This window comes from Filicampus tigris, chromosome 3, assembly GCF_054856515.1.
Source record: "Filicampus tigris isolate MCC_2025a chromosome 3, RoL_Ftig_1.0, whole genome shotgun sequence".
NCBI classification, from domain to species: domain Eukaryota; kingdom Metazoa; phylum Chordata; class Actinopteri; order Syngnathiformes; family Syngnathidae; genus Filicampus; species Filicampus tigris.
In genome coordinates, this window is record NC_141219.1 from 17,940,641 (window position 1) to 17,953,357 (window position 12,717).

A 12,717-nucleotide genomic window follows, 5' to 3' on the forward strand; every position below is an offset into this window, starting at 1 on the left:
AGCGCGCAGTCCAAAACAACGACAACATCCATGGCTACGGGCGATTCTGCTATTTGCTCAGGCAAGTGAGCGTTTAGTTAATAAATCGGGCAAAAATAGATCTGTAGTGTAGTGTGTGCCCCGCATGTACAATACAACCCGTGAGCAAGTAACTCAACGTCTGAAAGGCGTCACTTTTTTTTTTTTTTACCTCTGGTCCAATCCTGCGCAACTGTACTTAAACCTGACAGTGCATTGTATTATTGAGTGACAGTTTTGCACTAATCATTGATTTATGTTTGAGTAAGACCAGGGAAAAATTTGAAAGGCTAGTCACTAGCTGGTTGACAAAATGACTTGCTGACAGACTATTTGGTTTACAGACTTGACTGTCTATCTTCTCTCATGTTGATGATTTCGTTTCAAATGGTGAATGCACTTTCTTCTTTCATTATTGGTTTGATTAAGAACAGATCTGAAATACATTGTGTCTGTAAAATGCTGTTAATCCCAACGGATTGTTCTGTGTGTATTGAGTTAAATTGACTGGCATTTTGAGTTCAAAGAAAAAAAAAAAGTTTAAATAAGAGACATTCAAAATACTTTATTTTTCATTATTTTTTGTTTTAGATAGAAATCGTAATCGCACAATCAGGTTTGAGAGAAAATAATTGGGATTTTCTTATTAGGCAAAATCGAACAGCCCTAGTTTAATGTAAAGTGCTTTGTTACAGCTGCAGTTGTTATGAAATGCGCTATATAAATAAAGTTGTACTGTATTGTATTGTATTAAACGGGCTTCCTTTAGCCTTTCCGTCTACCAACTTCCGGGGTTCTACCTTCAGCAACCGTAAGGCAATGGATCTTGGTAAAAGTAAACCATTCAAGCTTTAAAAAAAAAAAAAAAAAAACATTTTAGAGGTAGAAACACCAGCTAAAACGCGCCAGCTCCTTCCAGTTGGGGGAGTGTTCTATCTGCTAATACCAGTTTTGTCATGTTCATACGAAGTCAAAAGTTCAATAATGTTCAATGACCTACGCTTCAAGGCCATTTCTGCATAGCAAGTGTTCTCCATGAGTAAGGGCATCAAATGGAGATGACTGTGAAGAGAGATCAAAAGTAACTTGAACTACAACACTAGTTCAGTGTAATGTGGCAGATAAATCTAAAACAATGATGACGGGTGGATCACACTTGACCACATTTCTAGACTGAAAAACAAGCAAGCTAATAGCGTTCAAAGAAATACATTGTTCGTCCGCGGTTGTGCTGTTTCAGTGAGTGTCAGGTAAACTCCCTTCCCTCTAGGATCCATGCTGGGAAGGTGCGTAACCTATCATAGCAGGCTGAGGGCTGTGCTGCAGCATTTCCCGTTTCTTGAACACAGGATCAAGTGTCACCATTTTCGCAGCACCTTCTGGTTCTGTTTAGCAGGAAATGAGGTCCATCAGAAGAAGTCCGACCAAAACTGAGTCAGAATGGGCCCTGACAGGCAGGAATATTAGCCTGTGACGGAGGTCGGTAATTGAATGATCAGCTCCCCCCCCCTATCACTCATAATGAAGAGAATATGTGCAGGGAATGTGTTTGTCCTTCTTTATCTGCCCCTTTCTTTGTCACGTTTCCCCACTTTTAGCCCTTAATAAATCATGTGTTGGAGCAGAAATAAGGGAGATTTTAGCTCAACTTCAAAGTGCCTTTCGTGTCATTTCTGTAACCTCAATGTGATGATGCATTGAAAAGGCTTCTAGTGCGCTCTGCTCAAGAGTGAGTTCCTCTTGAAACAACGCCGTGCTGACAGTGTTGTGGGAGCGCAAGTGCAAGTACATGATAGATCAATTATTACACCTCATTCTGCTCTCATATGCAAAATGATAATGGCTGTACCATGTCAGAGCCAAACCATCAGGTGGTGTATCCTTTCTCCATAAATGTGTTTCACAGATTGTCTGAGAAGAGTCTGTTAAATCCCTTTGGACATTAAAGCTGAAGGGAAAGAATTTGGCTTCTCCTTGATCTGTCTTCAAATGTCCCTCAGTGGACATGATTTAAGAGTAATAAAGCAGCAGAAAGAGGTGGGGTGGGGGGAATCAACATGATGTCACTTTACACATGTAAACACCACTTTCATATGGGAAGATGTTTAAAAAAATGGTCTTGGTTTTTCTATGTGCCTCTGTGTTTGTGCCACAAAAAAAGTTTTCATTGAGGCCATGGCTGAGGAAGGGCGTTGTTATTAGGGAAGCGAGAGGCACAGCTTGGAGGTGCAGCATCATATTTCACATAGGATATGAACTCTGAGACGGATTCTTAATACAATAAGTGCTTTGAGAGTTGTTCGTATACGGATATTCCTCTTTTTTTTTTTTTTTTTTTTTTTTTTTGGGTGGGGGGGGGCGCTTTTTGTGTTTTTCCAAAACCTAACCAAAATCACTTGTAGTGTATTGTTGCTGGAATGCCTGTCAGCCTGAATGGGCCCATGACCCTGAGCTGGCTGCTATAATGATTGGAAGATGAAAGAGCCAGACCCATTCCCAGGCTGCCCTGTTAGGGGGTGCAAGCCTGTGAAATGGAGAGATAATAGAGACCAGGTGGACTGTGGAGGCCTGAGACACTCCTCAGTCATTCGGAGAGTTCTTCTCAGCGAGAAGAAGGGCATTCCACGACCAAACAGAGTGGCTCATAGGGTGATTCCTGCAACCTGCGGTTGGCTTAGGAGCCATTTCCATGACATTGTTTTTTAAGTAAAAGGGGACTAAATTGGTGTTTCGTCCAACGGAATCTGCTTTTTGGGAATCCAAATACAATCATTTTTTTTTTAACTGGGTCCCTGAATTATTACAATTGAAAACACTGCCCTTGTGGTTCTGTGTGTACAATATAACACATACACATCTTTCCTGAGATGGTGACGCAGTACGCCCAGTTCTCACGTGACAGTGACTGTGTTTACATGCGGTCAAAAACCCTTTCAAGACCAGAATATTGGCAATATTCAAAACACGAATATTAGCAATATTCGGGTTTTGAAGGGCCATGTAAAAACATGCAAAAACCCAAATATGCTCTATTTCGGGTTCTGAAAAAACAGAATAAGACCCCTAGGTGACTGCTTTTCATTTAACAGCAAAAATCAAGATCTACTAATGCTTAATGCTCAAGTGGACCGTGTTACATTGTCAAATTGCAAAACCATACATACACTGTACACCAAAGATTGTTCAAGAGACTGTTTGGGATAGGTGCAAATTAGATTGTTTTTGTATACACAGAGTGATATTGCTAACCACTGCGATTGGTAGGTGGGTTGGGAAGTCTTAGGTTCATTGAAAACTAAATTGTCCTTAAGTGTGAATGAGAGTGTGAAAAGTTGTTTGTCTCCATGTGCCCTGAGATTGGCTGCCAACCAGTCCAGGGGCTTCTCACAAGTCAACTGGGTCGGGCTCCAGATCACATGGATCTTAGTGAGGATAAGCTGTAGAGAAAATAGATGAAGATGTGATAAAAAAAAAAAAAAGTACTGAATTTGTCTTTGGCTCAAACTGTGCGTGGGTATGTCTTTGGTTCGCCTAGCAACAAGACTGACCGTCCAAGCTCATTTTACTCTTCGTATCTGCCATTAATTTAAAGTAGAGAAAGTAAAGCAAAGGTCAGGCGGACTGACTGCTAAAAGTGTTTCTAATTGGAACAGACAGGCTCGCATAGCTGTGCTGTAATTGCTATTTAATTAGCGGGTAGATAGCAGATTCCAGCATGCCATTTAACATCAACAATTTAACCCTTAAGAGGAACACTCCAAGAATGTATTCCAAGCCTATCCGGTGGGAAAAACACTTGGTCCCATTTTTCCCCTGGTTCGAAGCTCAGTAAATCAAATGGAAAGATCCTTAAATGAGGAAGTGTTTCTCAAGTGAGGAAAAGTCCCACTTAATTCCTTATCTCTAAGAGCCTTGACATATTAAACATTGATTAAATACAAATAGCAGCAACTTTCTTATCATCATTGTCCATTGTTTTCCCGAGATTATCCTATAATTAAACCTAACAGGGCTCTACTGAGGGCTTTTTGTCAAGTGAGTGAATTGCTCATTATTCTCACTGAATGTGGGCTAATGACAGTGGCGACATTATGAACAAGCATGCAAGGGAGTACATGCGAATAATGCACACAGTGTTTCACTTTGAGTAATTATACAAGTAGGATTTCGAAGACAAAAGACTACACATAAACAAGCTGGACACTTCATTTGGCACATCAATCATAGGTTTTAAATGTGTTCAGCAATGGCACTGACATTAAGCATGTTAAAAAAAGGCGGAATAAAAATTTGCATAAAGAATATGATACAGTGGTGTTTTGCAATACACTTTTATTTAATTCTGTGGCCACACTGGTAACTTAAAACACTTCAAATCCTCTTTCTCCATTGAAATGAATAGAAATGCCATCAATCCATTCCAGCCACCAGTATTTTTTTTTCTACTGGGTTTTTAATAAGGAAAATAGCATTCTATAATAATGTACTATAACACACTCTAAAAACGCTTGGGTAACAAAAATAACACAATTTGGGTAAAAAACTGACTGATCCACCAATTTGGTCGATTTGACCCACCTTGGTTTTCTTTTGTACAAAACAGCCCAATTTTGGGTGGTTGTTTTGTTAAAAACAACCAATTTTTTGGGGGTTGTTTTTTAATGTTGGGTCAAATTGGATCGGTCCACTTTTAACTCAACTGTCACTCTAAAAACTGTTGAGTCAAAAATATCCCAATATGGGTCAAATAAGGTCAAATTGTGTCAAAATGAACAAAACAAATCCTGAAAATTTGATAGTTGTGTACAAAATAATCACCAAAATGTGGTTATTTTGTATAAAACAACCCATTTGAGTTGTTTTGATGGGTTATTCATTGACCCAATGTTTTGTATTAAAGGAATAACTCAAAAAGCAGGGTCAGTCACTTTTTGACCCATATTGGGTAATTTTTTTAGCCACATGTTTTTAGAGTGTAGTAATAGCATAGTTAAATAGAAATTTAAGCATTAGGATTAATTAATTGTGGATCCTAGGAAACATATGCGAGACTTAGCTACCACGTGGCAGTATTATACAGTCATGCAGACACACGAAGAAAACTTTCACTCAATTACTGTTCGTGACTCAACAATCAACACTAAGATTTGGCATTCTTTGTAGAGAATAAAGAATGTTTGTGAGTATTGTTGGTTCACATGTGTTATTGCACTGTTTGTTTTCGAATATTCATACCTTTCAACTCCGTGATAACACTGCAATAAACTATTAATTTGTTAGCCAGCCTACAGCGTTTCCAATTGTGTTAACATTAAGATGGCAGAATTTAAAGCAAAGTGACATAGTGTTTTTAAATACACAAAGTGTCATCATTTTTGTTTTATATTTTGTTTGACAATAAACTAACTGGGAGTGAAGCCTCCTTTTTGAAAATGTATTCACAATGCCAAACTGCAGCTTGTTGTGAAGTGGCCTGAGTTGAGTTCAATGCAACCACACTCTGCTCGTATTGCAAGTTTTTGCTCCCCCGTCAAAGCAAAAAGTCGGTGGAACGATGGCTTGTATCTTGAAAAACTCCTAAATCTGGTCATCTGTATCTCAAGGCACCATTGTATTTGTAAATATCCCCTTGACAACATTAACCCATTAAGGATGGGAGCGCATAACCACGTTTCTACCACTAAAGCAGGGAGTGCTGTTGCTGGTTTCTCCCTTTAAAGCCGGGAGAGCATATACGTCATTTTCTTTTTTTAATCCAATTCTCGGTCTCTTAGCCATTGAAATGCATCAGAATATACACGTGACGGTGTCGAGTTGTCGGAGGATACCCAGAAGTCTTACGAGCCACAATGGCGGACGCCGCGGTCACGGGAGCTCTTAAATGAGTAATGGCATTGATATAGATGACACGCTTGTGGACTTTAAAAGCCGTGAGACCATCCAGACGTGATGTATAATTAAGATATATGTTAGTATACAATGACGATTTCAACGTCTTTGTAAGAGAATACAGCATGGTAATTACCACTCAATATTTTTTTGCTACAGGGGCTGAGATATTACGTAATTATTTTGTAGGTGGCGAAATGTCAAGTTTTCAAGGGTGACTCCAAAGAGGACCGTAGGGGGGGACGAGGGGCTTCAGGCTTTAATGGGTTAACATACATACAGCATTATCTTTTGTAATAAAATGACTGTCTTTATATAGTGGATTGTATTAGATTATGTATGGAGATATGTGTAGGATTGCACAATTTTTATCAGAAGGAAAAAGTCACCATCATTATCCTGCTGCTGACTATGATGGGAAATCTCTATAGGATGCATGACATTTCCTCATTTCATTGTTACAAGATCAAGGCATGTGCAAATTTCTGTTGTAATCTAATTACTCAGCACTAAATTATTGATTATGAACAGATCCAAGCACTGGGTGACAAACACGTGCACAAAGACACATACAAATCCAAATAAAAATGAATGCAGAAGGTCAGTATAGAGGAGTAAGCTTGCGTTAAGTGTTTCATGGCTGCATCTGTCCAGTCAAGCTGATACATTACGTATTGAAAAAAACCCATCTAGCTTTACAGCTAATGACAAACACACAAAGTCAATTATTTCTTCCACCTCAACTTTTATTTAATCGTAAACACCTAAACCCACGCAATATCAGTTCCTCAGTGAGCTGCAGATGAGTCTGGGTTGTTTAATGTCTGTTTTTCTCCAATTCTGAATCATATGCAATTAAAGTGCAGCATTTACTGCCTGGAGCCGGTGCCCAACCTTCCAGCAGCAGCACCCCCCCCACCCCCCTATACACACACCCCCCAATCTTTGTTCAGCTTCTTTATCATCCTCACTGTCTTCCTCATGCACACATGACACTCTCAACGTATCAGGCCAAGGTCACTGAACATCCACTGTGGATTGTTGCCTCTTTCTGCAGCACTAAATGAATGTTGCAATTAGCAACCTTGTGATAAATGCTGAGCAGTCGTCCCACACTGTTGCCCTTCCTGTGATATATTAATTTTTGACCAAAACATCCCCTCTTGACTACCGTAACAAGGTATGATGTATTAAATCTTGGCTGTTGCTATGGCGACAACAACCCCCTCTTACTTGTCATTAGAGCCACAAACAAGCCGGTGGTAGCTAATGTCATTGCAGTCAACATGGAGAGTGATGCGAAATGGAGAGGCTGTGCAGGATGTGTTTTTATATGTCATTCATATGTACAAATCTAAATACTGTTGCGTTTATTACTGTGGTGGTAGTTTGACAATGATAATAATAATAAAACTACAAGCATATTGTGAAATGAATATCTATCTGACAGTGTATTTTAAGGTGGTGCCTGTGTATCTCTTTGTGCCATGTGATTATTTTTTAATATTACAACATATTTAATGTTTCTTCACGTTTTATGTCTTTTTGTAGGAGCCCCACGTTTTGCTTTGTATATTTTTGTTCCTCCAACCACTAAGGGGCGGTGTTTTTGTTTGACCTGTGCCGAATTGGGGGTGGTGGCCTGACAGGTTAAATTTGGGGTTTCCTGAGGTGACAGATGTCACTGATTAGGAGGAAGCAAACAATTTTTTGCCAATCATGTCTTGTACCTTTGGCGTTTTTTGTTGTGGATTTTGGTTTAAACAAGCATGATTTAAGAGATTAAATATCAATTGTTACTTTATTCTGATGAGCATTCCGTTGTTTTCCTTTTTCACCGAGTACAAGAAGTGAAAATTGAACTCAAATCAGTGATCAAAAGTGTTGTGGACAAAGTGGTAGTGGACAAGTCCCTGCATCTGTTGTTTGAGGCGTAAGTAAAGTTGCATGGAATTTTGGGAGATAAAATGTCTTCAAAATGTTAAGTTTTGCTTTCACTCTCAGCTACGTGCTGTGAGTTGCCTCTACGACCCTGAATGTTGTTTTCTCTCCAGGTGACAGAAATCAGAATGAACACAGGTAAGTACTACAATGAAGTTGTGTTAAAGAAATGTAATTTAAGAAATACAAGATTGGAGACCAAAAAATGAAAGGTGCATTCTCAGAAAATAGACAATGAATGTGAAAGAAGCAGCTGAAAACAAAATACATAACAACCAAAGTAAAGAAAGTAATTGAACTAATAACCACTTCCGAGTGATTTATGGAAACTGTTGGGTCAGAACATGTGTTATCTAACTGCCGTTGACTGCTGAGTTTGAGTTATTGAGTTGCATCTGGCATGATCTGCTATAGGAGCTTCATTATGGTCTTACTATATAGACTTCCCCGTAGTTTTGCATGTTATGTAATGGTACTTCTGATTGTTTTATTTTATGGTCTTATTTAACGTGCAAAAGTCCACAATATGGTTATTGTAGTTTAGATCAAGATGGCTGTTTGCTCCTTTTCTTGACTAAATTATCCATTTATTGTTTCTTTTCTGCTAGCTTCTAAACTGAGATCACATGCACAGGCAATGAAAAGTGACAAGAAATTGACTAAAGCATCGGGAATCAATGAGAAGTAAATGTGTTCCCTAAGTACAAGTGAGCAGCTGATGGCTGCCTGTGGTCTGCCTCCTCTTCCTCATCTAGTTTGCCCTCTTTTTTTTTTTCATCGCTGTTTCACATTTTTCCACTCCATATCGGAATATCACATCTGCTGAGCCACTACACGTGTAATAATCATAAAAAAATATATAAATATATAACTTCTGTTACATAACCATTCGTTACTTAAATCATTTGTGACTTAAATCTTGAAAGTGACTACTAGACCATACTTCCTTTTATTTTTCTGTCCAAGTTCTACTGTTTTTTTTTTTTTTGTGGTTCCAATCACTTGCAAGAAAAAGTATGCAAATCCTTTGGAATTAATTGTATTTCTGCATGATTTGGTCATAAAATGTGATCTAATTTTCATCAAAGTCGCAACAACAGAAAAACACAGTCTGCTTAAACGGATCCCAGACAAATACATGTTTCCGTGTTTGTTGTTGAACGGAACATGTAAGCATCACAGTGAAGACTGGAAGAAGTATGTGAGCCTTTGGATTTAATAACTGGCTAAGCCTCCTTTGGCAGCAATTGTATCTAGCAAAAGTTTCCTGTAGTTACAGATCAGACCTCCATAATGGTCAGGAGGAATTTTCAACCATTCCTGAAAAAAAAAAAGAAAAAACTTCTTTCAGTTCATATTTTTGGGAGGTTGGGCGGAAATCGCTCTGTCGAGGTCTTGCCACAGCATCTGCGGTTGTGAGGTCAGGACCAAAAGTCAGACTTTCTACTGTCGGTGGCATTTTGTTGTTGATTTCCTTCTGCCCTTTGTGCCATTGTCCTGTTGCATAATCCATCCTCTGTTAATCTTCATTTGGCAGACAAATGATCTTAAGTTCTCCAGTAAAATGCCTTGATACATTTTCTGTCGATAGTAGCGATCTGTCCAAGCCCTGAGCAAGCAAAACCGTCCCAAACCATGATGCCCTTCCACTATACTTTACAGTTGGTTTTAATGGTGCTATACCTTTTTTTCTCTGTATATAGTGTTTTTGTGTTGATTCCAAATATTCAACATTGACTTTATCTGTCTACACATTAACTATGAACATCAAGGCTTTTTGAGATGTCTGTGCTCCTTTCCAGCATCATGCAAGTTAACAATTCTTAGTTGGTATTCTGACAGCTATTTCACACGAGGGGAATGATTTTCCCAGGATAATGCTTCTTCAATTTTTTTTTTAATAGGGCATGGCAGCTTTTACCAACTCCTCCAATTTCATCACATTAATTGGACTCTAGGTTGGCTGATTCGGATGAGATTATCCAGTACTGCAAAGGGATACAACGGTAGGTAAGAAAGTTATACTTGGTCCCGTGTACCTCAAGTGGGGCTGAGGTCTTCAAATAGGCCCCTCCACATCACTCTGTCCTGGGCCATCTCCTCCGACCCACTGACAGAACTTCTTGTTAGGTTGACCTCCATGTTGTTTTTGGTCTTCTCTTCCCCCACTTTCTTGTGGATTCAATTTTTGTGCCAGACGTGCAATGTTTTTTTTTGTGTGTGCAATTTTCTATTCATCCCCACTTTTGTCTCTTCATTTGATTTCCACAAGCTTTTGTTGTTTTCTCCAAATCTTCAATATTGGTAATTTTGTCAAACCATGTGGAGGATCTGTCTCTGTGATTTGTCAATTAATGGTTCCAACATCATCTCAAAGGCATACAATAGGACTGAATTGATATTTGGGTTGAAGTAATTAAAATATTGACTGTAGTTTATATTGTACATTTTGAGTAAAAACTGGCAACAGCTCAATATGGAGGACTGTATGAAGAAATCATGGTGACTTTCCTGTAAATAGTTTTTATTTTGTGATTTTCTGATTACATACTATAGCTATATTTTTACACTGTATACAGTATGTTATTTTCACAAAAAAAAAAACCCATCTCCTGGATATGACAGGAATTAATCAAACACATCAGACGTATAAAGCATGTATGTAAACAAAGAAATATGGATGCCATAGCTTTTTCTACACACGCGCACCCTCCCTTTTGCCTCCTACAGACTGATGTGGGTAAGACCAGGCAGGGGTTAAACCCATCGCACCATAAAAAAAGGAGCTGTTCATAAAATGGAGGAATAAGAAGCAGAAATAATATTTCAAGTATGATTAGTTCATCCGCAGGGCACCTTGTGCGATTGAGAAAGGGGGTGAAAGTGGGAGGGGTTATTGTGCACGGCAAGCAGTAAATTATATCTAGCCTTTGAATGATTCCTGCAGATCCTATTACGACAGTGAGGGGGATTGGGGGCAGGGAGTGGGGGAATGGGGCAGTGGGGAGAGAGAAAAGCAGCAGAACGAATCGGATGAATTTTGTTTCCAGCTGTCCGAATGATGGGGGACATGAGCGGAGGAGAGAAGAGTGCATCGAATTTATATTAACACAACCATTTGTTCTCTTCTGCATATTGTACAAGCACAGCGTCAGTGAATGACATAATTCATTCATCACGCCAACTTTAATATCAAATCAGTAAGATATAAAGACTTATTACCGCCTCTTCCACCTACTAAATGAGAAACTTTAGTTTATACTACAGTAATGACCACGGTGTACATAATTCGTAATACTGTATATGCTGGCACTATACCGCCAACCGAGATAACATTAACATAAGATTAAGAAGACGTGTCGTTAAAATCACGCTTTGCAAAGCTGTGGTGGCACGCAATTTAGCCTGTAGCAGGTGGTAAAACATGTCACACTTCAAATTTATTGACACAAGTGTTGACACCCAACACCCACTTCTGAAAATATAGGCATGCCAGTAATCACCTGTTTATCTGCATCACATTGCCGTCTTGGTCCTTTCCGAATGAAGACAACATATTTTGGAGCCCACTGACTAAATACTAGACACTACTGCTAACGCTCTTATTTCTGTCTCTTGTAGGTCCTGTTCTTTTGAGGCAATGATCGGTACATTCTCATTTGTCTCATAAAATGTCCCTCAATTCGGCCATTGTGCTCAGACCCAAGCTATTTAATTTACTGTAGGACTGAGATCATTAATTAAGCCTTGTTTGTGCCAAACCTTATTGGACGGTGGGTGAGCGCCAAAACAGAGATGAGAGCGTCTGGACATTTAATGCAGAACATTAATAATAACAGGAGAGGCAAGGGGGAATTAAAAAGAATTTTTCACCCAGCCTCCCCCATTAATTGCACTTTTAAATTTCCCTATAATGGATTCTGACATCTCAAGTCACCAAAATCCATCATTCTGAAGGGTATTATTCCTCAATTAACCTGTCAACCCCCACCAAGACCACCCGACGGCTTTCTGCCGAGACCTGGAAAGAAATGACAAATTCTAATTACTTTTAAATATAAAGTAGTTTGATAATCCAGTCTTATTCCAAACACATGTACCAAGTCGTATAAACCTTTAATTCTACCTTTAACATAGCTGGTGATTAGGCAATCCGAGCTGCATCCAAGGTCACTTTCCCCTCATCAAATGGCAGTTCCATCTTGTCAGGCCCAAGCAGAAACACCACACTCCAAACTAATCACATTCATAATCAGATTGTTCTTTGACTGTAGCGTAAATTAATTGCTCAAACAGTGGGTGCAGGGAAAAATAGTTACAACAACCAGTAGTCACAACATATATATATATATGTATATGTATATATATATATATATATATATATATATATATATATATGTATATGTATATATATGTATATATATATATATATATATATATATATATATATGTATATGTATATATATGTATATATATATATATATATATATATATATATATATATATATATATATATATATATATATATATATATATATATATATATATATATATATATATGCAACACAGTAACCTGGAGGCGTAAATGTATGGCAAATGAATATAATCTATTCATATCTGAAAAGGTATCAGATTTGTTGCAAATGTGTTGGCAAGCAGATGAAGCCATCATCAATCGATTCAAAAGACAGACGGCGGATTGCCAAATTAATTAAAGAGGATGCAGACAATGGTTAACATCAACACTGTGAGGACTAACATTCTGGGGGTTTTGAGTATGTCAAGGATACCAAAAACAACTTTTAAAAAGTGTGCCTGCTGGCATTATGGAGTTCGGACTTGGAGTCACATAGCTGTTGACTGATCTGT

General features: G+C 38.5%; 1 long non-coding RNA gene across 3 annotated transcripts in view; it reads left to right on the plus strand.

The window, feature by feature from the left end:
- The window catches only part of LOC147150137 (uncharacterized), a 126,427-nt gene continuing 113,710 nt past the window's right edge, over nucleotides 1-12,717 (plus strand). For 2 of the 3 annotated variants that reach the window (XR_015086053.1, XR_015086051.1), the window contains exon 1: nucleotides 4-61. This is a non-coding gene — a long non-coding RNA (uncharacterized LOC147150137). Of the gene's footprint in view, nucleotides 62-9,752; nucleotides 9,855-12,717 lie in introns of all 3 variants that reach the window. The other variant, XR_015086052.1, reaches the window with a different exon arrangement.